Here is a 26,804-nt window from a genome sequence, read left to right on the forward strand (position 1 = left end):
TTAATTCCAATAGTAATATATTAATAAGAGTTTGTAGGAATAGTAATATTAATGATGATTTATTAATGGTCAATAATATGTATAATGGTTCAATTCCTCATCTATGCAACTCAATCCACAGGTTCTACAATCTCTATGCAACTCACTCCAATAGTTGACCACCCTCATACTTTCAAGTTCTTGCTAGTATTCAATGTAGATTTCCTTTAGCACACCTGTACATGAAGCTTCAAGTGCAGTAGGCTAATTCTGCTGTACATTAGCATAGTGGGTAAAATCTATGTTAATGCATAGTAGTAGAATTGTGTTACTGCACAGTAGCAATACTTCTGTGTACTACTTGAATTGTGGAGGCTTTCTTTGCAGGCTTTGGCCCGAGCATCAGCTTGAGTATGGTAAGAGTTGTGCAAGTTCTGCAGGTCCATTTCATATTATTCTAGCCCTCCTTCTGGTTGCTGGCTACTGAGCGTATTATGGAATTGTAGTTAGAGGATTGGTGCTAGCCACAAAGGCGGAGGCTTTCTTCTTGCTTGCTGGCCAAGACCTCCAGCAATTCCCTCCCGGGGTCTGGGTAGTAGGCCCAGGCCTGTGGGCTCTTCGCCCCACTTGCCCACCTTTGTCTTACACCTCTCCATTGCACCCTTGTAACTTTGGAATTATTGCTGGCCAAAAAAGAAGCTGAGCTTTCTTCACTGGCTTTGGCCTGAGCATCAGCTCAAGTTGCACAAATTCTGCAGGCCCATTTCATAGTCTTTTTTCCCTCTGCCTGGTTACTGGTCATGTCCCAGTAAATTCGGACTGAGGAACAGGTTTTCTGACACTCACCCACCACACTGTCTCTTTGAGGCTTCTGTCTCCTTGAGTTTCTTCTCTGACTTGTGGAAGGACGGAAGATTTTAAATAAATAAGGATAACAGAAAGTAGAAATCCCCTGCCCTCCCTCCTCCCCCCCCCCCAGGGGACTCCTCCTTCTCTACTTAAGCTTTGTGGCCAGCCAGCTGAGTTGGGCCAGAAGGCCATACATCTCCACCTGAGGGGGGCCCCTAGGGGACTGTGACTGCCCCCCCTTGAACCCAGCTGTCTTCCTGCTGAGACTTGTTCAGTAAACAGGAAGGGGTGCAGGATGCCTGCCTCCATCCGTCCCTCTTCCCCACTCACCCAACCAACCAGGTTCTGGTGGAGGACATTTTAATGCATTGCTAAAGTCTTTATAGAGTTGCTAAAGGCTAAAGGCCCTGGGAGGTCCATGCTTATCACTGGGGGTGTGTTGCCGGCACAAGGTGCACGAGGGAGGCAACAATTGGGTTCGTTGCCTGGTGTGCGTCGTGCCAATAAACACACTGGGGGGAGAAGTAGACAGAGTTTATTTGAGCTCAAGTAAAAGGCGCAGGGAGACTGTATGGTCTCAAATCCTGCGCCCCTAGCCCTGCAACGGTGTATATTTATACCCTGGTCACTTCCAGCAGTATTTTTCCACTAGTTGGCTCCCACCCCCCCTTTCCCTCCTCTCGCTGAGCGGTGTCCTTGCATTCCACAGATAACAGTTTTTAGGGAGTTTCAGCTTGCTTGCTACCCATCCTGTTTTCCAGTGTTACAGGAGGTTACAAAAAGTTCGGTGGGGGGGGGGCCCTGGCTCACCTGGGCCTAGAGCAGGGGGGCTTCATCGACACTTGTGGTCTTCCATCCCTCTGAGTTACCTAGGGTTATGCCCAGTGACACCAACAACTCCCCGCTTTGAGAATACTCAACAAAGTTTTGGCTGAGTTTTCTCATATTCTGAAGATAAAAGACGATTAAGTGTTTGGGAACTGGGATCTTCAATGCAGGGGTATAGTGAAGCGCTCGGGGAGGAGGATACACAGACTTTGCGCAGGAGGGCATTACAGCACGCAAATAAGAGGAGGGTAATTAAACACAACACAACACCAGTGACCAGGAGGTGAAGGATGCCCGTTCCTAGGCCTCCGAGGATGGGCAACCAGCTCCAGAGGGAATCAAAAACAGTGGGTTTATGTTCTTGACTTTTCCACTGCTTAAAAGCCTGTTCGGCCGACAAAATGTGTTTGTTAATATCTTGGGAATTTTCTGGAATATAAGTACAACATTTGTTCCCAATTAGAGCACATACTCCCCCCCCTGCAAGATGCTAAAACATAATCTAGAGCCTGACGGTTTTGAAGAGATAATAAACGAAGTTGATAAATCTCGGAGTTAAGGCTCTTTTCAATAGCTGAAGTGTCATTGGCAAATTTTGTAAGAAACGCAGAAAGTTGACGATACAGCTTGGCTAACCGGCCCACTCCATACGACGGGAGAAAGATCATGCCAAATCTGTCTCGTGATGAATCCAGTTCTTGTGTCCGTCGACCTTTGCCGCTGTGTGGGAAACTAGTAGGACAGTATGAGGTCCTTTCCACTTCTCTTGGAGGGGCTCATCCTTCCAGGTACAGACGAGCATGGAATCACCCGGCTGTAATGAGTGGACTGGAGCATCCAGCGGAAGAGGCCGCAAGTCTTTAGTGTACCTATGGAGAGAAGAAAGAACAGCAGACAGAGAGCACATATACCGTGACAAAATATTACATCCTATTTCCCACTCCCCTGCTGGAACCGGCATCCCGTTCATAGGCCATGCCCTTCCAGACATAATCTCAAAGGGGCTAAGCCCTAATCTTCCCTTGGGGAGGGCACGGATATGAAGCAAAGCAAGGGGCAAAGCATCAGGCCATCGCACAGAGGCCTCCTGGCAGATCTTTGATAGATGACGTTTCAGGGTCTGATTTGTACGTTCTACTACACCACTAGCCTGTGGTCGCCATGCAGTATGGAGTTTCCAGGGGATCTGTAAGGCATCTGAGATGTTTTGGATGATCTTTGAAGTGAAATGTGTTCCGTTGTCAGATTCCATCCACTGGGGAAGTCTGAAGCGGGGAATAATCTCCCGGACGAATTTTAGAGCTACAGTTTTGGCTGTACAATTGAGACATGGAAAGGCTTCAGGCCATCCGCTGAATAGATCTACTATAACGAGGAGATACTTGAACACTTGAGTTCGGGGGAACTCAGTAAAGTCTATTTGCCAAACTAGTCCTGGGCCTGGGATAGGTTCCAAAGTGGCTGGAGGTACTGAGAGACCAGGTCGAGGATTATTCTTTTGACAAATTGAACAGCTGGCCTGTATCTGGGAGGCCAGAGGTCGAAGTCCAGAGGTTAGAAAATATTTGTTCATTAACTGAGTGAAAGTGTCTCTTCTGGCGTGAGTAGTTTGATGTAGCCGCTGCAGCACCAGCCGGGTCAGGCTCTTTGGTAGGAGGATCCTCCCGTCCGTGGAGCAGAGCCATCCCTTCTTTTCTTGGAGACCAAGCTTATCGGCTAGTTCTTTTTCTTCATACGAGTACTGGGGATCCGGGAGCTCCCCCACTGATGGAATGAGGGCATGCATAGGGATGTCAGCAGGTCTCGGCGTCCTCAGGGTGGCAGCATTTTTAGCTTCTCTGTCCGCCCAGGCGTTACCCCTGGCTACGTCTTGATCCTCTTTCTGATGCACCTTACAGTGCATTACTGCCACTGCCGAGGGAAGTTGAACAGCTTCCAGGAGTCGGAGAATTTGGGGTCAATGCTTCACTGGGGAGCCTTGGGCTGTCAGCAGTCCCCTTTGTTTCCATAGGCCAGCATGGGCATGCAGTACTCCAAAAGCATACCTAGAGTCGGTATAGATGTTGACCCGTTTCCCTTTTGACAGTACTAGCACCCGGGTCAGGGCCACCAGTTCAGCAAGTTGAGCAGATGTTCCGGTGGGCAAACCCTTGGCCTCAACAACATCATAGAGGGTCACAACAGCATAACCTGCCCTCCTTTGCCCTTCTACAACAATGCTACTGCCATCAGTGTACCACTCACAATCAGCATTCAGAAATGGCTGATCCTGTAGGTCTGCACGGCTGGAGTACTGTGCATCTATGATGTCTAAACAATCATGCTCTCGTTCTTCCGTTTCAGGTAAGAGAGTAGCCAGGTTAAGGGAGGGGCAGGTTTGCAGAGTCACTTCAGGGTTCTCTAAAAGCTTAGCTTGGTACTGAGCCACCCGAGCCTGGGTGAGCCAGAGACCCCTCTTCGCTTCTAGCAGAGCCTGGACCATATGAGGGGTATACACCTGCACGACTCCTCCCAGCGTTAACTTTTCAACTTCCTCAAGTACTAGGGCAGTTGCCGCAACTGCTCGTAAACACGCTGGCCATCCCTTGGCAACTGGATCAAGCTGTTTGGAGAAATAAGCAACAGGACGTTTCCATGCCCCCAACAATTGAGTAAGCACTCCCAGAGCCATCCCTTTTTATTCATGCACATACAATTGGAAAGGATTAGAAAGGTCCGGTAAACCCAGGGCGGGGGCTTCCATTAGTTTCCTTTTTAGTATTTTAAATGCCTTGTTGGCTTCTGAAGTCCAATAAAAGGGGTCATGGTCTGCCCCTTTTACACAGTCATATAGTGGTTTTGCCCATAGTCCAATTTCAGGGATCCATATTCTGCAAAAACCTGCCATGCCGAGAAACGCCCCGAGCCGCTTACGGTTGCTTGGGGTGGGAACCTGACACATAGCCTCCTTTCGCTCACTTGAAAGCTGGTGCCCACCTGTCTTATGTGAAATCCCAGGAATCGTACTTCGGGGAGAGCAATTTGAGCTTTATTTTGAGCCACCCGATATCCTCAAAGTCCAATAAAGTTCAGGAGGCTTACAGTGGCGTTAAGGCAAGAGTTTAAATCTACAGCAGCAATTAATAAATTATCCACATATTGTAACAGGAGGACTTCACGCTCATTATTCCACTCCTCCAAGTCTTTAGCTAAGGACTGGCTGAAAAGGGTGGGAGAGTTCTTAAATCCCTGGGCTAATACTGTCCAAAAAAGTTGTTTCTTAACCCTTTTTCTGTCCTCCCATTCAAAAGAGAATATCTCCTGGGGGGGTGGTGGTCAACTGGAATCGTAAAGAAAGCGTCTTTCAAATCAAGAACTGAGAAATGAGTATACTGCCCCCCCTATGGAGGCCAGCAAGGTATACGGGTTTGGGATGAGGGGATGAATAGTTTTAACCCGTTCGTTAACCGCCCTTAGGTCCTGCACCAGTCGATATGTGCCATCAGGCTTTAGTACAGGCAAGATAGGAGTGTTCCAGGCTGACTGACACTCTCGCAGTATGCCGTACTTTAGGAAACTGTCTATAGTCTCTTGCAGTCCCTCTCTGGCTTCCCTTTTGATTGGGTACTGCTTGATTCGTACCAGACCTTTTCCTGGCTGTAGTTGGATATTAATGGGGGTTTGATGTGTAGCCTTTCCAGGGACCCCCCTTGCCCACACCAAAGGTTATACCTGGTCTTCCCACTGGTTCCACTCTGGGGGAGCGTTCATAGCCGAGGGTTCAATCGCGAGGGTCATTATCCATGCATTTTCAGGGGGCAATGCGAGGGTTATTTCATCCTGGGTAAAATGCGGTGATGCACCTAACCGACAAAGCAGGTCTCGTCCTAGCAGGGGTGTTGGGCAATCTGGAAGGTAGACCAATTTGTGAGAAAGAGCCCGGTCTCCCAGAGCACATTCTGCAGGAGCATACACTGGGCACTGAGTCTTTTTTCCCATGGCACTCACCACGGTGAGAGAGTCTGCTACAGAAAGTTGAAGAGGTTGATTTACAGCAGTCCGTGCTGCCCTGGAGTCTACCAAAAAATCAGTTTCTGAATTCCCCACCCGCATTTTTACTCGGGGTTCCGGGGGTGGGGTGGTCCGTTTCCCCGACACCCCTACCCCTGTCCTTCCACTGCCATTACAGGAATACAGTCTCTCCCTTTCTCTGGGCATTCATTCTTCCAGTGTCCCTCTTGCCGGCATAAGGCACACTGGTTCCGTCCCAGGCATCTTTCTTCTGGGCCAGGGCGCCCAAGACCCCTTGTACTCCTGCCTCTCCCACCTTCTTGTGGCCTTTCTCTGACTCCAGCCTGTACTGCTGCTACTAGCATTCTAACTTGTCTCTTTTCCTCTTCTTCCTTTCTGAGGGTATACGCCCTGTTTGCAGGCTCCAGGATTTGTGCTACAGACATACCCACTAAGTCTTCCTTTTTTTGTAAGAGGTAAGACAGGTATGTTCCTCAGGGTTGTTAGGTTTCATCTAGGGTCTGCTAGGGGAACCACATCTGCTGGACCAGGAACATCGACGGGATCCCTTTCATGCCTCCACTGTGCTTCCTCCCTTGCTTTGGAAATAACTTGATTCCGCTCTACTTCAGATAATAAGGTTCGCATAAGGATATTACAATTGTCCCAATCAGGCTTGTGACTAGCTAAACATCCCTCAAAGACAGAGATAAACTTACTCGGGTTAGTTGAAAATTCTCCAGCCTGTGCCTTAAAAGCTGCCAGGTCCACCGGATTAAAAGGTACATGGGTGTATACTTGCATGGTCTGGGCTGCATGCCTATCTGCCCCAGGCTGGGCTATTACAGTTTCAGTAAGTAAAGGGTAAAATCCCACTGAGGGAGGGATCTCTGGAACCGGGGGCATCTGATCTTTATATGGTGGAGGTGTTAAAGCCGAAGGGGACACCGACTCTAGCATTACAGTGGTTGGGGGGGGGGAATGCTGAGACTCAACACTGACAACTACTGATCCTGTCGGAGTCAAATTACACTTCTGCAAAATATCCGTCTTATTTTGTAAAGCCATAAACAATTGCGCATACAAATGTTCATTCCACTTAGCCGTCCGCTGACAAAACAGGAGTAATTGGAGGATTGTATTATAGTTAATTGACCCTTCCGGAGGCCACCTTTCCTGATCCTCCAGTTGATAGTGAGGCCATTCCACTGTACAGAACCTTTTAAGATTATTTTTAGTCATTAGATCTGACTTAAACAGTTTCCAATTAGTCAGAATGCATTCTAAGGGTGTACACCGTGCCCTGCCAACCGTATTCTGTCCCTGCCCTATACTTCAGGGAGACACTGGGCGTCCCCAGGTCCTACAGGGAGACACTGGGTGTCCCCAGGTCTTAACAGGCAATGCTCAGACTGCTGAGCTTATCCTACCTTGTCCGAGGGACTGGTTCCACACCGTCGCCCACGATCGCTTCTCCACTATTTGAGCGCGTTGCACCGTTGTGCCCTCCGGAGTCGATCAAACCACGTCTCTGCCGAGGCCCCCGATGAAACCACCGGTGCGCGCTGGGCGTCGGTTGTTGCCGCAAGTTGTTGACCCCAGGAGGGATCCAGCAAGGTGAAATATTAGCCTCGAGCCCCACATTGGGCGCCAAAAACTGTTGCCAGCACAGGGTGCCCGAGGGAGGCAACAATAGGGTTCGTTGCCTGGTGTGCGTCGCGCCAATAAACACACTGGGGGGAGAAGTAGACAGAGTTTATTTGAGCTCAAATAAAAGGCGCAGGGAGACTGTATGGTCTCAAATCCTGTGCCCCTAGCCCTGCAACAGTGTATTTTTATACCCTGGTCAATTTTCTGCAGTGGTTTTCCACTAGTTGGCCCCCCTCTTCCTCCCCTTTCCCTCCTCCCTTCTCTCTCCGAGCGGTGCCCTTGCATTCCACAGGTAACAGTTTTAGCTTACCTGTTCTCCAGAAGGACAGGAGATTACAGGCGCCAAAGAAAGGGTTACAAAGGTTGGGCAAGGGAGGGGCCCTGGCTTCATCAACACTCATGGTCTTCCATCCCTCTGAGTTACCTAGGGTTATGCCCAGTGACACCAACAATATGAAGGGATTACTCAAGGGACCTTGGGAGCATATTGTGAATTAGTGTTTTATCCTATTGTATTGCATTTTCTGGCAATAACTGTACTGTAAAAAAAAAGGTATTACCACCATTACCAATGGCATTGTTGTGTAAAACAAAAATGTGTATACTGTTTTAGCTTCATTGTGATTTCTCAATCAAATTGATTGCAATTCAATTTATTGTGAAAAAATAAATATGAGGAACAAAACATTCTGATTTGTACTTCCTCCTGCTTGATTTCAGGGCATGGACTTGGGAGTGGCGGACAGGTTTGCAGCTGGCCAGGGGTGGGAGTGCAGTAGCTTCCCAGGCTGGACAGAAAGCTGGTCCCCTCTATGCACCTCAATAATATATGTCTGCGGATAGCCACTTCTGGCTTTTCTATAGAGAGCAGTGGTTTTTGAAACCCTGACCATGGCTGATTAGTAGTTCCCCCCTTAGCACAGACTCATCTGATGAGGAAATGTCAATACCTAGTGTAGGAGGAAGCATTACAAATTTCTTGAATTTGGATGGAAAGAAGTTCTCCCACAATGATGCTTTCTTTGTATACACTTGATTCTGCAGAGGCCTAGAGGTAGCTGAACACATTACCTTGGGCTGCCTTGAGACTGGCTCCTCATTCTCTCTCACCTTCTCCCTGTCCTTTGAGAAGACTGAGAGGAGAAATATGGCAAGGGAGGACAAAGCAGTCCTGAACAAAATCTGATGAGCTCCCTCCAGGAGGCGAATGGGTTGCAGCGGGCTTGAGGAGGGGGGTCTGCAAATCTGGCTACAAAAGTTGCTGCATGCAGGATTTTGTAAAGAAAACATTGCACTGCAAAGAAAGCATTGAAAAGAAAATAATTTTTGCATCACACCTCCCATAACAGTATATCCTGCAAAGAAAAACACTCAGAAACAAAGCAGCAGCTGTTTTGGAGCTGTGGCAGCAGGCATTAACCCCAACCCCACACCTCCCTCAGCGGCCATGCATATGAAATGCATTATAAGGTGTTAAGGACTTGCTAAAGTCTTTAAAGATTTGCTAAAGACTAAAGGCCCTGGGAGGTCCATGCCTGTAGATGTTTTGCAGATTGCCTGCTTGCAGCCGGAGGTGGGTGGGGTTCTTACAAGAAATGCTGGCTGCACCCTAACTAGCACTTAACAAGCATTCAACCTCCCTCCAATAACAGTTCACCCTGCAACTTTGCAACTCTTTCCAGTAATGCCATGACTCCATAAAACCCCCTCAAACACAGCATCTCTATGCTGAGGTGGGCGTGGTCTCCAAAAACAAACTCTAAGACTAAGAAAGCTGGTAATTGGGAGATGATCCCTCAGTTAGGGAGCTAGTGAATGAATGAGAGTGATACCCAGACAAAGGATCTGGTAAGATTGCCTACTGCCCCACCAAGTTCATTTTTGTTAGTTCTCAGTGTACATTCATACTGAACATAGTTATCACTACTCCCCCTCCCCTGGAAGGTAACCTGAAGATCAATGAGAGGCAGCAGCAAACTGAGGGTTAAGCCTTTATTTTTCATGAAAATCTTCATGGGATTTGTTTGCTGCAAAATAAATTCCCCAGTAGCAGTTCTCAGCTGCTGAAGTGATATGATAATAGATCTGTTTTCATTTAAATCTTTCCACGCAGGTATAAATTGAATAGTTACTTGAGAGTGTGCATGAGGGGAGCTCAGAGATCCTGATGAAACTTAAGGACTTGGTGGCTGTGCAGAACAGAGAATTAGATTTGTTAAGATGCCCAGTGCTATTTCCATAGGCCAAAAGGAAATGCTGCTTTACAAGAATCATTCTGTGATGTATGAACTGTTTTAAAAATTGAAACAGAAAAAAGCAGCAGATTGGGAAATATTCCTGCTGGGGATGAGGGCAAACAGCCAATGTCTGTAACTTTTTTCACTTAAAAAACATTTAAGATCAGCATCTCCCTATGAATAAACAAAGGGTTTCAGAGGCTGCAGGAAAAAGAACATATTTGAGCAACCACTTCCAAAGCACTGAGCTATGCTAGGTAGCAGCAGTGAAACAGCCAAAAGGGTGTTATGGAAATCTGCATTCTGCTTCTGTCTGTACCACACAGTCCATGACTTAACCTCTCTGTGACTATGTTTCTACATGCATAAGCTGGGAATAGTAATACTGACCATCAAAGAATGCTGGGAGCTTAAATACAATAATGTCTGTGAGGTACTCAAATCTTATAGAAATACGAGCAATGAAAGTACCTGGATAGGCAGAACATTGCTGTACAGCATTCTCATCATGATTTCTGTAAGTGTAAGAGAAAAGCAAGGAGTTCTTTGTTTATATACCATCTCAGTTTTTATGTAGGTTTAATTATTTATACCCATATCTCAGCGTGCTAGTAAATGTGCCGTAGCACGGACTGTAAACCTAGAGAAACTATCTAAAGCAGAGGTGGCCAACTAGTGGTAGAGATAGCTTCTGTGGGACAGGCAGTACAACAACAGATAGGGCAGGGGGCAGACAGCAGAGAGGCAGATAGAACAGAGGGAGGTATCCAAGTGGCACTTAGGGAGGGTGCAGGGCTAATTTATGGCATTCCTACCAAAAATATTGGCCCCTGCTGATCTAAAGCATAGAGGACATCACACTGGCTTTCGTTATTAAAATTTTGCAGAGTTGGGACAGCTCTCTGGAGGAGATGCACAGGTGCAAGCCCATCACATCCCTGAGAGCCAAAGCCAAAGATCTCAGCAGACCCTTCTGGCAGACTCCAATCTCCCCTCCATTACAGAGCTGCTAGGTAAGTGGGCCCATGGTGGGAGGGCCCTACTTAGGAGTGGGATGCAGCTGAGAGGAGCCAAGGGGAGGGGGTGGTCACACCAGCGTCTACTTAGCCCAGCCCAGCCCCCTAGGGAGCCATGCAAACAGGCATACTCTGCTCTGGCACATGGAGTTAGCACTGGAATTTGCACAGGAGGGTGTGTGGAAGGACTACCAGCAAGCTCTTGGCTCCAACTTATCCCCTGGCAGAGGTACGCAGCACACCCCATGCCTGTTGCACCACTGGGCAGCCAGGGCCCCCTCACCATGAGATAGACCTCTGGCACTGGAACCCTGGTAAAGGGGTCAAGGGATCAGCCCCCCTGTAACAGGGTGGCCTCCTCATCACATCTTCACTGGCTGCCCTGCTCCTGGGGTAACTACCTGCTTTGCTCTCCTGCCACTCCTTGATGGAAAAATATGAGAGTTATTACAAAGGCTGCAGGCTACCCATTACATACCCTGTTGACAAGGACCTAAAACCCACTTCATAGATTTCATAGACATTAGGGCTGGAAGGGACCTCGGAAGATCTTTGTGGCCAGCCCCCTGCCCCAGGGCCAGGAAGTCAGCAGGGACATAGGATCCGAGCAAGATAAGCATCCAAATGTGTCTTGAAGCCATTCAAAGTAGGTGCTTGAACCACCTCCAGCAGCAGTCTATCCCAGACCTTGGGGGCTCAGACAGTAAAGAAGTTCTTCTTTATGTCCAGCCTGAAACAGTCATGGAGGAGTTTGTGACTGTTTGACCTCGTCATCCCTTGGGGCACTCTGGTGAACAGATGTTCCCCCAGATCTTGGTGAGCAACCTTTATAAACTTATAGGTAGCCACCAGATCACCCCTGAGCCTGCACTTTTCTAGGCTGAAGAGCCCCATAGCTCTCAGCCTGTCATCATAAGGTCTGTTTTCCTGACCTCTGATCATGAGCATGGCTCTCCTCTGGACTCTCTCAAGCTTCTCCACATCCTTTTTGAACTGTGGAGCCCAGAACTGGATGCAGCACTCCAGCTGTGGCCTCACCAAGGCTAAGTACAGTGGGAGAATGACATCCCGGGATTTGCTTGAGAAGCATCTATGGATACAAGCCAGTGTTTTGCTCGCTTTACTAGCTGCAGCATCACATTGATGGCTCCGACCTCCCCTCCATGGGTCCCATGCCTTGTAGATGTTATTCTGCTGTTATTTCTCCAGCCTATGGCCGTAGCAAACTGGGCACACAGTTGTAGCTCTTTTCTACAGCCCCAGAAGGCCACTTACCCACTACACCTCTCACCGGGGTTCCACTCACTCCACTGGCTGTCACCCAGCCTCTTTCAAACTGCCCTCCCTCAGGGTCCACATTCATCCTTCTCAGCCTCACCTGGCTTCGGGTTTAGGTGTCTTCACCTTGGTTGGCCCCAGTGCAGTCTTTTGGGTATCTCTTGCTACTCTCACCTGAGCATTGACTGAGTGATTGTACAACTGTAGGCCTATTTTGCTCCTAGTCCCTCACTGGCCACTATGCCTGCACTGGGCCTCCTCACTTGCTCACACTCATGGACCACTCTACTCATCAACTGTCTCACACAGGGTCTTTCTACTCGTTGCCCCTCTCACACAGGGTCTGACTTGTGCTCCCAGGCTTTCCTCTGCCACCTGTGTGCAGCCCTAGGTCCCCCCTCCAGCCTGAGCTCTGCCTCATGGCTCTGTAACTGAGCTCTGGGCTCCCCTTGCTCACTAGAACACCACCAGGGAAGTGGGGTTGGGGAATCTTAAGGCTACCCAACCTGCCTTTCACCAGGGAAAGGCCTGGCATTTCCTGGGGGCTCCCATGCCAGTAGGAGCCCCACAAGATCACCCTTCCCTGGCAGGATGCAGTTTGCCCAGGACAAGGGGTCACCTCCTCCCTGTAGCCCCTGCCCTTACATCCTGACTCTGGCTGCAGCAGCCTCTCAGCCTGATGTTTCCTTCTTGCAGCAAACTGCAGCCCAGTTTATATCCCTGGGCCAAAATGGCTGCCCTCATCAGGCACTTGGCTGCTGCCTGTTTGCTGTTCTTAAAGTGGCAGGCACCAAAGGTGCCCTTCCACACACTCCCACTCCAGGGAGACACCAAGGGACCCAGAGAATCCCCCAACTGATCGAGATGCCAGAAAGCTGACTGCTCTTGTAGCCAGGAAGCCAGAAGACCCCCTTTAGGCAGCTACCTGAGCCTCTCTGCCAGGCCACAGCAGCAGCAGCAGCTGCTGGAGAAGGCCACATGGGGTAATCATACCCACCTGGACTGTTATTCAAACAAGCACTTAAGGAGCCAGGCAAATAGGGCCCACCCAGGAACATGGTGATAGGCATGCACCACACCCTGAGACTTCCTGAGCTGGTTGGATCTCCCACTCCTGGTACCTCTGGAGCCTCTACCCAGATAAGGTCCATTGTCCCAGCCTCCATGCAAACTGAGCCCTTGACTCCAGGCTGTGAGAGCTGCCTGGCACACCTGCTGGAGGCTGGGACCTGCTGTACAGGCACTCCCACTTGTGGGATGTGCTCACTGGTGGAGACTCTGGAGGTAGGGTGGCCATCGAAGTACCGCAAAAATAGAGGACAGTTGCATTTAGTGCAACTGTCCCCACCACCATGAATGCTGTGTACCTCCCAAGGCTGGGGGGGCATGGCAAGGTCCCACAGCTGGCAGCGGCAGAGGTGTGGGTGGTGGGGGTGTGGCAGCAGTGAGCTCCTGCAGGCAGCCAAGGCAGTGTTGGCAGTGGGGGCTAGGGGGTGCCGAGAGGTGAAAAATAGAGGACATAAAGGCATCAGGTTTCATATCAATAGAGGACAGGGGACAAAGGACAAGAAAACCAGACTGTCCTCTCTAAAACTAGGCAAATGGCTAGCCTATCTGGAGGGCCAGGTGAGGGAGCTCCGGGAGGATGTGAGCAGACAAGGAAGCATGAGGAGGACATCAATGCTTACTGCCAGACACTGCACCTAGAAAAAATATGACACGGAGATCAGAAAGAAGAACAAGTTTCAGTGAGATGCCCCTAATGATGGACAGTGGAGATTGGTCACATCAGGCCCAAAGCCATGATGTGCCTCAGCTGCTCCACCAATAGCTGTACACAAAAACTATGCAGCCCTCACACCATCAACGGAAGAGGCATCCATGTTCAACACACCAAGGACAAGACAGGAACAGCCAGCACCACTGAAGCAGCGTAGGGTAATTGTTGTGGGATACTCCTTACTGCAAGGAACAGAAGGTGCCATATGTCATCCAGACCCCTTTGCTCAAGAGGTCTGCTGCCTTCCAGGAGCCAGGATTTGAGATGTAATGGCAAGGTTACCAAAACTGGTCTGACCACTACCCCATGCTCCTTGTCTATGTGGGCACCAATGACGCAGCAAGAAACAACCTTGGGAGAATCATGAGTGATTACAAGACCACGGGGGTGAAGTTCCAGGAACTAGGAGAGCAAGTGGTCTTCTTCTCAATCTTCCCAATTAGAGTCAGAGGCCATCAGAGGAAGGAATGCAGCAAAGAAGTCAACCAAAGGCTTTGGAGTTGGTGTTACTGTGCTGGCTTTGGATTCTTCAACCTTGGTATGTAGTTCAACAGCACTGGTCTGCATGCAAGAGATGGTATCCACCTCACGGGCAGAGAAAAGAAACTCTTTTCCATGAGAATTGTAGATTTTCTGAAGAGGACTTTAAACTAGACAAGCCCAGGGGAGTGGGGGAAGATTCCGTTGCTGAGCATAAATCCACTGCTGGGCATAAATCCTTTGACCAAGAGGACCCAGAGGAGGGTATTCACATAGGGGACATCCAGATAACTACCAATGCCCAGAGACACTTGCAGAGGGACAGGAAACATGAGACAACTAGGGATGAGCTCAGCTGTCTTTATTGGAATGGCAGAAGCATAGGCAACAAACAGGACAAACTGGCACGCCTTCTGGCAGATGAGGAATTTGACCTCATTGGACTGATGGAGACTTGGTGGGACAATACATACAACCAGGCAGTGGATATGGAGGATACAGACTATAGGAAGGACAGGGTTGGGAAGAAGGGTGGATGGGTGACCCTCTGTGTGAAAGAACAGTACCCTACCCTGCAGGTTACATTTGATGGCAGTGGGAAGTCCCTTGAGAACCTCTGGGCCAAGATACAAGGGGGCTCAGGAGAAGGGGACCAAGAAGAGGAGAGCAACCAGACATTCTACAGTGAACTGATTGAAGCAGCCGGTACTAAAAACTTGATTGTCATGGGTGATTTCAACTACCCTGACATCTTTTGGGAAGACCATTCAGCCAACTCCAGCAGATGAACCATCGATTTCATAGATATTAGGGGCTGGAAGGGACTTTGTGAAATCATTGAGTCCAGCCTCTCCCCTCCCCCTCTGCCATAGGCAGGAAGTCAGCTGGGATCAAGTGACCCCAGAAAGAAAAACATCCACATGTTTTTTGAAAGAGTCCAGAGTAGGTGCTTGCACCACCTCTGGGGGAATCTGTTCCAGACCCTGGACACTCACACCATAAATAACTGTTTTCTTATGTCTAGTCTAAATCAGCCTTCCTGGAGTTTATGGCCATTAGACCTTGTTATCCCTTGGGGAGTTCTGGTGAACAGCTGTTCTCCCAGGTCATAATGTACTCCTCTTATGTAATTGTAGGCTGCTAGTCCCCCCTGAGCCTTCTTTTTTCCAGACTGAAGTGTCCCAAATCCCTCAGTCTCTCCTCATACACCCTGTCCTCCAGGCCTTGGATCATGAGTGGCTCTCCTCTGGACTCTCTCAAGTTTTTCCACATCCCTCCTGAAGTGGGGGCCTAAAACTGGATGCAGTACTCCACCTGCAGTCTCACCAGGGTCAAGTAAAGCAGGAGGATGACATTCCTGGTTTTGCTTGAGATGTGTTGGTGGATGCACACCAGCGTTTGATTTGCTTTGCCAGCCACAGTATTGCATTGGTTGCTCATATTCATCTTGTGGTCAATCAAGACCCACAAGTCTCTTTCGGTCATGGTGCTAATGAGTGTAGCGTTGCCAAGTCTGTAAGTATGTTGGAAATTCTTCCTACCAAGGTGCAGCACTTTACACATCTCTACATTGAAGGCCATCAGGTTTAGGTCAGCCCACCTTGAGAGCATATCCAAGTTGGCCTGTATCCCCAGAAGTCCTGCAGTGTGACCATCCTCCCCCATAATTTGGTGTCATCTGTGAACTTTGCCAGTTCGCATTCGATTCCTGAATCCAGATCATTAATGAAGATGTTAAAGAGTACTGGCCCAAATACCGAGCCCTGAGGGACTCCACTGGTCACCCTGCACCACACTGATTTGCTCCCATCAGCTAGTACTCTTTGGTCCAAACCTGTAGTCATTTACCTAACCATCGGACCATAAGATGATCAAGGCCACAGTTCCCCAGCTTAACCATGAGGACATCACAGAGAACTAGGTCAAAGACTTTCTTGAAATCCAGATATATGACATCCACATCATCTCCCTTGTCCAGGGCATGTGTTACCTGGTCATAGAAGGAGATGAGGTTGGTTAGGCAAGACCCACCAGCACAAAGCCATGTTAGCTGGCATTCAGATGCTTGTCTTCCATTAGTCTGGTGTTTATGGATGCCTTCACAATTTTCTCCAAGATTTTTCCAGGAATGGACATCAGACTGATTGGTCTATAATTCCCCAGGTCATCCCTCCTCCCTTTCTTGAAGATAGGGACCACGTTGGCTCTTTTCCAGTCTTCTGGGACCTCACCCAAGTACCACGAGTTTTCAAATATCTTTGCCAAGGGGGATGCAATGATGTCTGCCAGCTCCTTCAAGACTCTTGGGTGCACTCCATCTGGGCCTGTGGATTTGTGAATCTCCAGTTTCTCGAGGTGTTCCCTTACCCGATCCACATCAATTTGGGGCCCATGACCTGCTCCCAGGAATGTTTGTGTCCTTTCTGACAGTGTGATCCCCTTGGGAGGGTGAAAAACTGATGCAAAAAAGTCATTTAGGAGATTGGTCCTTTCTTGAGCAATGAAGTCAGTTGCCTCATTAGATCTTGCAGGGGCCCAATGCTATCTTTGTTCTTTTTTTTGACTTCCCACATATCTGAAGAACTTTTTGTTGTCCTTGATTACCGTAGCTAGCCTGAGTTTGGTTTGTACTTTGGCTTTTCTGGACTGCTCTCTACAGGTACAGGTGAATGCTGAGCAGTCCTCTTCTGTGATGCTTCCCATTTTCCAACTGGTGTAGGCTTCTCTTTTGAGTTTAATGAGGTCCAACAGTTCCCTGTTCAGCCAAGGGGGCTTCCTTGCCCATTGACTACATTTTTTGTGAGATGGAATGGCTTTCCCTTGTGCTTCAAGTATTATGTTTTTGAGAGCTGCCCGTTCCTTGTGTACTCCCAGGTTTGCCTGCTCCTCAGTGAACTAAGAAGGTGACCAACTCATGGTCGCTGTCACCAAGCTTTCCCTCAATCCTCACATTGCTCACCAGGTACTCCCCTTTGGCCAGGACCAGATCAAACAATGCCTCTCCCCCCTAGTTGGCCCATAGACCTCCTGCGTTAGGTAGAGGTCATCAGTGCAAGTGAGAAAGCTACACGACCTGTCAGATTTGGCTGTGCACTCATCCCAAGAGATGTCAGGGAAGTTGAAGCCCCTCATGACTATCATGCATCAGGAGCATGCAGCCTCAACAAGTTCTCTATTGAATTCCCAATCTAGTTATTCCTCTTGGTGGGGAGGTCTATAGTAGACTCCTACAAGTATGTCATCCTCCCTGTGTTCTCCCCGCATTTTGACCCAGAGGGTCTCAAGATGCCCCTCCTGGTTAGAAAATTCAATTTGCAGGGAAGTGAACTTATCCTTGATGTAAAGAGCAACACCCCCGCCCCTCTTCCCCACACAGTCTCTCCTATACAAGGTGTAACCCTCTAAAGCAAGAAACCAATCATAGGTCATAGTCATTTTCACACAGGAGAAGGACCAGTTCCTTTTGTCTGTTTCCCAAGCTCCTGGCATTTGTGTACAGGCAGTTAAGTCTGCCATGAGAAGCCCAATGCTTCCCTATGGGGTGAAGTGGGACCTTTCCTTGGGTTGTTGTCAGAGCGGATTCCTTGGGCTGCCCAAGTTATTCGTATCATCATAGAATCATAGAAGTAGGGTCAGAAGGGACCTTGTAGATCTTCAAGTCCAACCCCCCGCCTGGGCGGGAGAAAAGACTGGACTCAAATGAGTCCAGGCAGGTAGTCATCAAGCCTCTTAAAGATCCCCAGGGTAGGAGCCAGCACCACTTCCCTAGGAAGTTGGTTCCAGCTCCTAGCCGCCCTAACTGTGAAGTAGTTCTTGCGGATGTCTAATCTAAACCTACTCTCTAATAATTTGTGTCCATTGTTCCTTGTCATGCCAGGGGGTGCTAGGGGAAACAGTGTCTCCCCTAAACCCTTTCGGTCCCCCCTACTGAGTTTATAGACAGTCACCAGGTCCCCCCTCAGCCTTCTCTTGTGAAGGCTGAACAGGTTTAGGTCCCGCAGTCTTTCAATGTAAGGTCTGCCCTGTTGTCCCCAGATCATGCAGATGGCCCTCCTCTGGACCCTTTCAATGTTGTCCACATCCTTCCTGAAATGGGGTGCACATAACTGGATGCAGTACTCCAGCTGTGGCCTGACTAGCATCGCATATTGGGGGATGATCACCTCCCTGGCTGTACTTGAGATGCACCTGTAAATGCACGACAAGGTCCAGTTAGCCCTGCCAACTGTGACCTCGCATGGTCGGCCCATGTTCATCTTGGAGTCAATAATGACTCCAAGATCCCCTTCTGCCTCCGTGCTCTCTAGAAGGGAGTTTCCCATTCTAAGTGTGCTGCTGGTTTCTACTGCCTAAGTGCAGCACCCTGCACTTGTCAGTATTGAAACGCATCCTCTTTATGTCAGCCCACTCCTGTAACCTATCCAGATCTAGCTGCAATCTTTCTCTCCCTACTAGCGTGCTCACCTCACCCCAAATTTTGGTATCATCAGCAAATTTAAACAGGTTGCATTTCACTCCATCGTCCAAATCGCTGATGAAGAAATTGAACAGCGCAGGCCCAAGGACCGAGCCCTGGGGGACTCCACTGCCCAATTCCCCCCAGGTTGAATATGACCCATCCACCACCACCCTCTGAGTATGACCCTTGGGCCAAATCTGCAATCCATCTGACTGTGTAGGCATCAATGCCACAGTCACCTAGTTTTTTAATGAGGATGGGGTGGGAGACGGTGTCAAAGGCCTTGCTGAAGTCCAGAAAGACTACGTCCATGGCGGCACCTGCATCCATTGCCTTTGTGACCGGAGCATAAAAGGCAATCAGGTTGGTCTGACATGACCTGCCCCTAATGAAACCGTGCTGGTTGCCCTTGAGCATCATCCTTGAAGCCGGCCTATCACAGATGTGCTCCTTGGAGGATCTTCTCAAATAGTTTCCCAAGGAGAGAGGTAAGACTGATGGGCCTATAGCTGCCCGGGTCCTCTCTCTTCCCTTTTTTGAAGATAGGGACCACATTAGCTATCTTCCAGTCATCTGGCACCTGGCCCGATGCATTATTACTGATGCAGCTGACGTGACCTGGGCTGGAATTGTTAATAGACCACCCGTCCCCCAGTGGTCTGAGTTTAAAGCCCCATGAAGGTCAGCCATTCTGGCTTAGAAGAGCTTCTTCTCTATCCAGGTGAGGTGGAGGCCATCTCTTCCCAACACTCCGCTCTCTGCAGTGCGGACCATAGTAAAGAAAGCCAAACCTCCTGTGATGGCACCTTCACCAGAATCTTCTATTCACCTCACCAATGCACCTTTCCCTCCAGAGCCCATGTCCTGTGATTGGGAGGATTGAAGAAAAAGCTATCCATACCCCCAGCCCTAAGCCCAGCCCCCAGAGCCCTGTAGTTGCACATGACCTGGCTCAAGCTGCTCCATGCTGTATCACTCATGTCCACATGGATGAGTAGCATGGGATGGCGGCTGGAGGGTCAGATGAGCTGGGGAATCCTCTCTACCCCAACCAACTTCTTGGCAACTATAGATGACCTGAACTTGACATAGGCTGTGGAGGGGATGACTAGGAGTAAAGCCACTCTGGACTTGGTGCTGACCAAAGGGGAAGATGTGGTAGGTAACCTGAAGGTTGGACGTGCTCCGGGTGACAGTGATCGTAATTTGATTAAATTCACCATCCACTGAAAGCCTGGGAATTCTACCAGCAGAACATAAGTCCTAGACTTCAGATGGGCAGACTTTGGTAAACTCAGGAGTCTAGCTGGTAAGGCCCTTCACAGCCAGTGATTGGATGGTCCTTCCTTAAGGAGGCTATTTTCACTGCTCAAAAAGAGGCCATCCCCATGTGGTCAAAAAGAGGGAAAGGGGCCAAGAGACCTGCCTGGCTCAACAGACACATTAGGGAACTTCTCAAAAAGAAAAAAGAAGTGTACATGCAATGAAAAAAATGGTTCAGCATCCAAAGAAGAGCGCACTTATGCAGTCACGGTCTGCAGCTATGAGACAAGGAAAGCCAAGGCATACATGGAAATCAAGCTGGCAACCCAAGTTAAAGACAACAAAAAATCCTTCTATAGGTACATAGGGAGCAAGGAAAAAAAAAAATATCAAGCTCCACTGTGGCACCCCTACTGAATATAGAGGGGCAGCCCACAGTTGACCCCTGTGAAAAGGCAGAGATCCTTAATATTTACTTTGCGCCAGTATTCCTGAAGCCAGGTGAAAACTCATCACCTGTCTGGGGACGTAGAGAATACTGCGATGACAGCAGTCCACATAAAATCAGTCCCGAATAGGTGAAGATACTCTTAGATCTTATGGACATTTTCAAGTTGGCTGGGCAAGACAACCCGCATCTGAGAGTGCTGAAGGAACTGGCTGAGCTCACAGCAGTACCTCTGGTGAGGCTGTTTGAAGAGTCATGGAACTCAGGAGTGGTCCTAAATGACTGGAAGAGGCCTAACATGGCACCCATCTTTAAGAAAGGGAAGAGGGATGACCCTGCTAACTATAGACCAGTCAGGAAAAATTATTGAAAAAATTGTCAAGGCAGCCATCAACCACAAGCTCGCAACTGGTGAGGTCATTGGTGATGCATAAGGGATGCATGCAGGTGCACACTGAGATTGGTGGTGCACCCCCTGTGAAAAGCACTGCCAACGCTGCTGGTGTTGTCTGCGGGTGGTCCCCAATTGCCACTGGCCACCAATGCTGCCAGTGGTATCTGCAGGTGGTCACTGACCAGCCGACCAGCCCCCCCCTCCCCTCCGGTGCTGTCAACACCGCTGTGGCTGCCTGTGGGAGCTCCCTATTTGCCGCTGCCATGCCTCTGCTGCCAACACCGTTGCTGCTGCCTGCGGGTGGTCACCCTGCCTCCCCAGCCTCTGGGGGCACACTCAGGGGCAACATGTAGGGGGTACACAGGAGTGCATGTGCACCCCCTGAGAGTCCTGGTGCACCCCGTCAGGCTGTTCTCCCTGTTTAGCCAGCAGGCAAAGAGGCAGGTGAGAGCACCAGTGCCTCTGCTGCAAGTGCCGGCCAGGGAGCAGAGCCACCAGCAAAAGCAGCCGCGCCACTTCCAGAAGTGGCCCCAACAGTTCTGGGAGTGGCACAGCTGCTTTCTCAGCAAGTGAGATTGGCCGTGGGGGACCCCCTCCCCTCTCCAACTAATGCAGTCGTGCCCCCTTGACTCAAGAGGCACCAGCCATCCATGGGCACATGGTGTTCATGGGTGGGGTACTGAGAAACAACCAGCATGGCTTTGTCAAGGGGAGGTCATGCCTAACAAACCTGATGTCCTTTTATGACCAGGTAACTAACCAGCTGGACATTGGACAGGAGGTGGATGTCATCTACCTAGGTTTCAGCAAGGTCTTTGATACTGTTTCCCATGAAATCCTCTCAATTAAGTTGGAGAGTCTTGGCCTAAGCCAGGCTACAGCGAGGTGGGTTGGCAACTGGCTCAGTGGCCAATCCCAGCAAGCGGTAATTGATGGTATGGCCTCATGCTGGAGGGCCATCTCCAGTGGTGTCCCCCAGGGATCAGTGCTTGGTCCTGTGCTATTTAACAGCTTTATCAATAACCTCAATGAGGTAGTGAGAAGTGCAATGATTAAGTCTGCAGATGATACCAAACTGTGGGGACAAGGAGGCATGTCTGAGGCCAGGACAAAAAAAGATCCAGGATGACCCTGACAGTCTGGTCCTGTGGGCTGAATGAAATCAGATGAGGTTCAACAGTGCCAGGTCATTCATCTGAGAAGGAAGAAACCTCAGCATATTTATACCATGGGTGGTGGTCCACTGGCTGGCACTGCATCTGAAAGGGATGTGGGGGTGACAACTGAGGAGAGGATGAATATGATCCACCAGTGTGATGAAGTTGCCAATACAGCAAATAAAATTCTGGCATGTATCAGCAGATGCGTCGCCAATAGATCCAGAGAGGCGTTCCTCCCCTTCTGTTTGACATTGGTAAAGCTACAGCTGGAGTTCTGTGTCCAGTTCTGGGCACCGCACTTCAAGAAGGATGTGGACTAGCTCAAAAGGGTGAAGAGAAGGGCTACCCACATGATCAAGGGCCTGGGGGATAGGCCTTATGAGGAGAGATTTTGGGATCTGGGTTTGTTCAGCGTGAGTAAAAGAAGGCTGAGGAGTGACTTGATAGCGGCCTGCAAATATGTCAACGGAGAACACCAGGATCTGGGAGAGCAACTTTTTAGAAAAGCATCCCCTGTTAGGATGAGCACCAATGGACACAAGCTAGTTGAGGAAAAATTTAGGCTAGACATAAGGAAAAACTTCTTTTCCATATGGGTAACTAGAATCTGGAACACTTCCAGCAGATGTGGTGCAGTTGTCATCCAGCAGAGGCTGGACAAGTACCTCATTGAGCTCATTTGAACCCAATTACCTCCTGCCCATGGCAGGGGATCAGACTTGATGATCTTACAGGTCCCTTCTGGTCCTTCTTTCTATGATAACATACTGCAAGCTCAGCCCACATGCAGACATGCCAAGTATAGAGACAGTGTGCATGTCTGTCACTAGTGTATGGGCCTACACAATCAGATGGTGACTTCCTTCTACTGCTTCTTAAACAAGGATAGAGGAGGCTGGTCTAACTCAAAAAAGGCAACAGTCCAAGATGGCAACTCCCTGGACACAGCCTATGCACAAGGCTGGGAAAGCTTATAGCAGCACCACAAACCCTTGTGCTTTTTTGTAAGTCCCATGCTATTAGTTGTTTTCATTGACATGGAATCATGTGATTATGAAGCACCTCAAGTTTTGGCTAAAAAAGGGACGTTTCCACTCATCAGGACTGCAGGAAAAACTGAGAGGTATGAACCCTGAAGACTAAAAACAAAACATAAGGCAAATAAAAATCACATTTTTCACTTGGGGTTGGTGATACTCCTGAAGCCCTGGGTTACAGTCTTGCCTCCTATTAATAACCTGAAAGACATCTCTCAGTCACTTCCCTCCTTTACTCCCTCTTTCCACTTGTGCTTTTGACTGAATAGTCTCCAGACACTTATACTATCAACTACAGCATATCACCAAGGCTCTTCAGAGCAGAGAGAGGTCAAATCCCTTACCTGAGGCTCCCACAAACATGGGACAGTAATTCAGGATTCAAACCTACTTTATGTATTTAGTATCTTCCTTCTAATAAAGTATCACCACTCTGAAGATCTGAGCACCCTTGACTTCCATCAGTTTTGAAACCAGTCACATCTCAGGACATCTGGCACTCACGAACAACAAGCAAAAGAGTTCTAACTGTCTTCCACCCTGATGTCCTTATACTCATTGGTACATGGCACCAGACAGGTGCTTCTGTTAACACTGAATCTTTACAAGAGACTGTGGAGGTGAGAAGCTGGCCAGACAGGGAGGACAAGGGAATTTAGGGACAGGAGAGAAAGGTCCAAGCTAAACAGAATACATCAGCTGAATACTTCCCCAAACATGTAGGTATCTGTGTTCTGGTCTGTGTAGTTTGGTGGCCCTTGCTTCATAATTAGAAGTTCCTTGAGTTGATTCCAGGGAAGAGTTTTAAGGACTACAGCACTGAAGGAGCCCCTTTATTAAGGCTGTAGGTTTGGACATCATATATCTGGTTGAATAATTGAATCTAGCAGATGAAGGGGAACATATCATCCCATGTCTCTCAGTTCTCTAGCCAGAGATCCAGCATGTTAGCAAGCAGCATAGTGGTATGCTGGCTACATATCATCCTTCTGCAAATTCGAGGGAGTAGTTTCTTTCTGTCCTAGACTTGTGGGTTACTTTTGCAATAGCTTTTTCATTATTATTTTCCACTGATTGCCAGGTTTACTTTTAAATTTATGAACATCTCTGTCACCCACTGGGTCCCCCTCAGGCCCCAGGGGAGGCACACCTGGGCCAAGGGTTAGCGAGGAACTAGTTAGGGAACTTCTGGAGGGGCTGGACGTATTCAAGTCAGCTGTTCTGGATGATCTCCACCCTAGAGTACTAAAGGAATTGGCTGAGGTCATTGCAGGACCCTTGGCACGGGCACTCGTGGTGCTCTGGTATGGTGCCAGAGGACTGGAAGAGGGCCAACATGGTTCCCATCTTCAAAAAGGGGAAGAAGGAGGACCCGGGAAACTATAGGCCAGTTAGTCTTACTTAGATCCTAGGCAAGCTGTTTGAGAAAATTATGCTGGCACACATGCATGAGGGGCCAGCAGGGGATTTCATGCTTAGGGGCAACCAACATGGGTTCATCAGTGGCAGGTCCTGACAGACCAACCTAGTGGCCTTCTATGGTCAGATCACCAAATCATTAGATGCAAGGGTAGCAGCAGACATAGTCTTCCTGGACGTTCGGAAGGCCTTCGACATTGTCTCTCACCCTGTTCTCATTAAGAAACTGGGGGACTGTGGTGTTGACATCCACACAGTCAATTGGGTCACCAACTGGCTGGAGGGCTGCACCCAGAGGGTGGTAGTGGATGGGTCCTTCTCAACCTGGAAGGACGTGGGCAGTGGGGTTCCACAGGGCTCGGTCCTCGGGCCCGCACTGTTCAACATCTTCATCAGTGACTTGGATGAAGGGGTAAAAAGCACCCTGTTCAAATTTGCTGATGACACTAAGATGTGGAGGGATGTGGGCACTCTAGAAGGGAGCAATAGGCTACAATCGGACCTAGACAGGTTACAAGGGTGGGCACGTGAGAACAGGATGGGATTCAACACTGACAAGTGCAAAGTGATGCACCTGGGGAGGAACAACCAGCACCATACCTACAGGCTGGGGAACTCCCTTCTCGTCAGTACAGAGGCAGAAAAGGATCTTGGAGTCATCACTGACTCCAAGATGAACATGGGTCAGCAGTATGGGGAAGCCACCATGTCAGGAAGGCCAACCGTACCTTGTCCGCAGATACATCTCAAGCAGGTCCAAAGAGGTGATCCTCCCCCTCTATGCAGCACTGGTCAAGCCGCAGCTGGAGTATCGCGTCCAGTTCTGGGCGCCACACTTCAAGAGGGATGTGGACAACATGGAGAGGGTCCAGAGGAGGGCCACTCATATGATCAGGGGACAGCAGGGCAGGCCCTACGAGGAGAGGCTGCAGGACCTGAACCTGTTCAGCCTCCAGAAGAGAAGGCTGAGGGAGAGATCTAGTAGCCTATTACAAACTAGTCAGGGGGGATCAGCAGGCACTGGGGAAGTCCCTGTTCCCCCGAGCACTGCCAGGAGTGACCAGGAATAACGGTCACAAGCTGGTAGAGGGTAGATTTAGGCTAGATATCAGGAAGCGCTACTTCACTGTCAGGGCGGCTAGGATCTGGAACCAACTTCCAAGAGAAGTGGTGCAGGCTCCTACCCTGGGGGTCTTTAAGAGGAGGCTAGATGAACACCTTGCCAGGGTCGTTTGACCCCAGTACTCTTTCCTGCCATGGCAGGGGGTTGGACTTGATGATCTACTCAGGTCCCTTCCGACCCTAGAAACTATGAAACCCAGCTGACTAAAGTACAAAGGAAGACTCCATACAATTGGAACAAAGCTTCTCTCGTCTGAACGGAACCTCTAGAGATCATCTAGTCCAATCCCTTGCCTGAAGCAGGATTATCCCTATCCAAACTATCCTATACACATCCACTGTCTAATCTCCTTGCAAAACTATATAGCCAATCAAGACACAACACACCACAGGACAAAAGACTCTAATTTGCCACACGTAAAGCAGGTGGACCATGGCAACCAACATTCTCCTTCTACAGAAGTTGTTAAAATCCTCTCAAAAGATCCCAGGAAGAGCAACATGCTCCATGCTGCAGAGGAAAGCAAAAACTCCCACCGTCCACACCAATCTGGCCACAGGGTAAAATCCTTCCTGACCACAAATGTGGCAACTGGTCTGATCCTGAGCAGAGGGGCAAGACCTTTTAGCCAGGAACCTCTGGGTTTAAGTCCCAGCAGGAACACTGGCTCACCCTAATCAAAATCAACTGCCTTGGCTGCACAATGGCACAGAAGTGACAACTTTTGCCTGATTTGGCCACGGAAAGCAGTCTATAGCTGTGACCAAACACAAGTGAACAAGTGCACTTAAAAAAAAAAAAAAAATGGCCAATTGGATGAAAATCTGACCCCCCATTGCATGAGGTATCAGATAAACTCATTTCAGAATGTAGCATCTTCTGTAACTTGTAAACTTGTGTCTGCCTAGGAACCTGTCACTGTTTTCAGAACGGGAGGGGGGAAAGGGAGTGGAAGGCATTCATTCTGTGGGTTTTTCAGCACCCCCTAGAGGATGGGGCAGGTGTATTGTCCCCCCCCTGCCCAAGATGTGAGGGGTCCAATTTACCCACCCCACCTTCAGCATCAACTGAGGAGCCACAAGCACAAGCTCCCTCCACTGCCTTTCCCCCCTCCCATTCTGAAAAAAAGAAAGCACTGGCAGAGAGCCCTGGCCATTGCTATGGGAAACTGGCTGCAGGCTCCCAGCCCCAGCTACATTCCCCACCTGCCTGGAACCAACAGTGAAATTCTGTTTGGTCTGGGGTAATGTTGCAACTCAGATCGCTGTGCAAAAAACCTTCTGAATTACAGCTAGGAGTTGCACCCGATGTTTCTAAGGACAGGTAGAAATGGAAGAGTAAAACAAGATTATGTTACCATGTAGTAGACCACCCACCTTTCTACCTTGCATTAGTTTGTTCTTTCATATTCACC

The 26,804-nt window shown here is 49.1% G+C and overlaps 1 long non-coding RNA gene across 1 annotated transcript; it reads right to left on the reverse strand.

Annotated features, from left to right (window-relative positions):
• LOC149856546 (uncharacterized) lies at nucleotides 1–26,246 on the reverse strand. The gene is made up of 3 exons (XR_016438371.1): nucleotides 10,005–26,246; nucleotides 7,077–8,590; nucleotides 1–5,543 (listed from the first exon to the last, which is right to left on the reverse strand). It is a non-coding gene; the product is annotated as an uncharacterized LOC149856546 (long non-coding RNA).
• Nucleotides 26,247–26,804: the final 558 nt, after the last annotated feature.

Source organism: Crocodylus siamensis, chromosome 10, assembly GCF_052110815.1.
Source record: "Crocodylus siamensis isolate JL-2025a chromosome 10, ASM5211081v1, whole genome shotgun sequence".
Taxonomy (NCBI): Eukaryota; Metazoa; Chordata; order Crocodylia; family Crocodylidae; genus Crocodylus; species Crocodylus siamensis.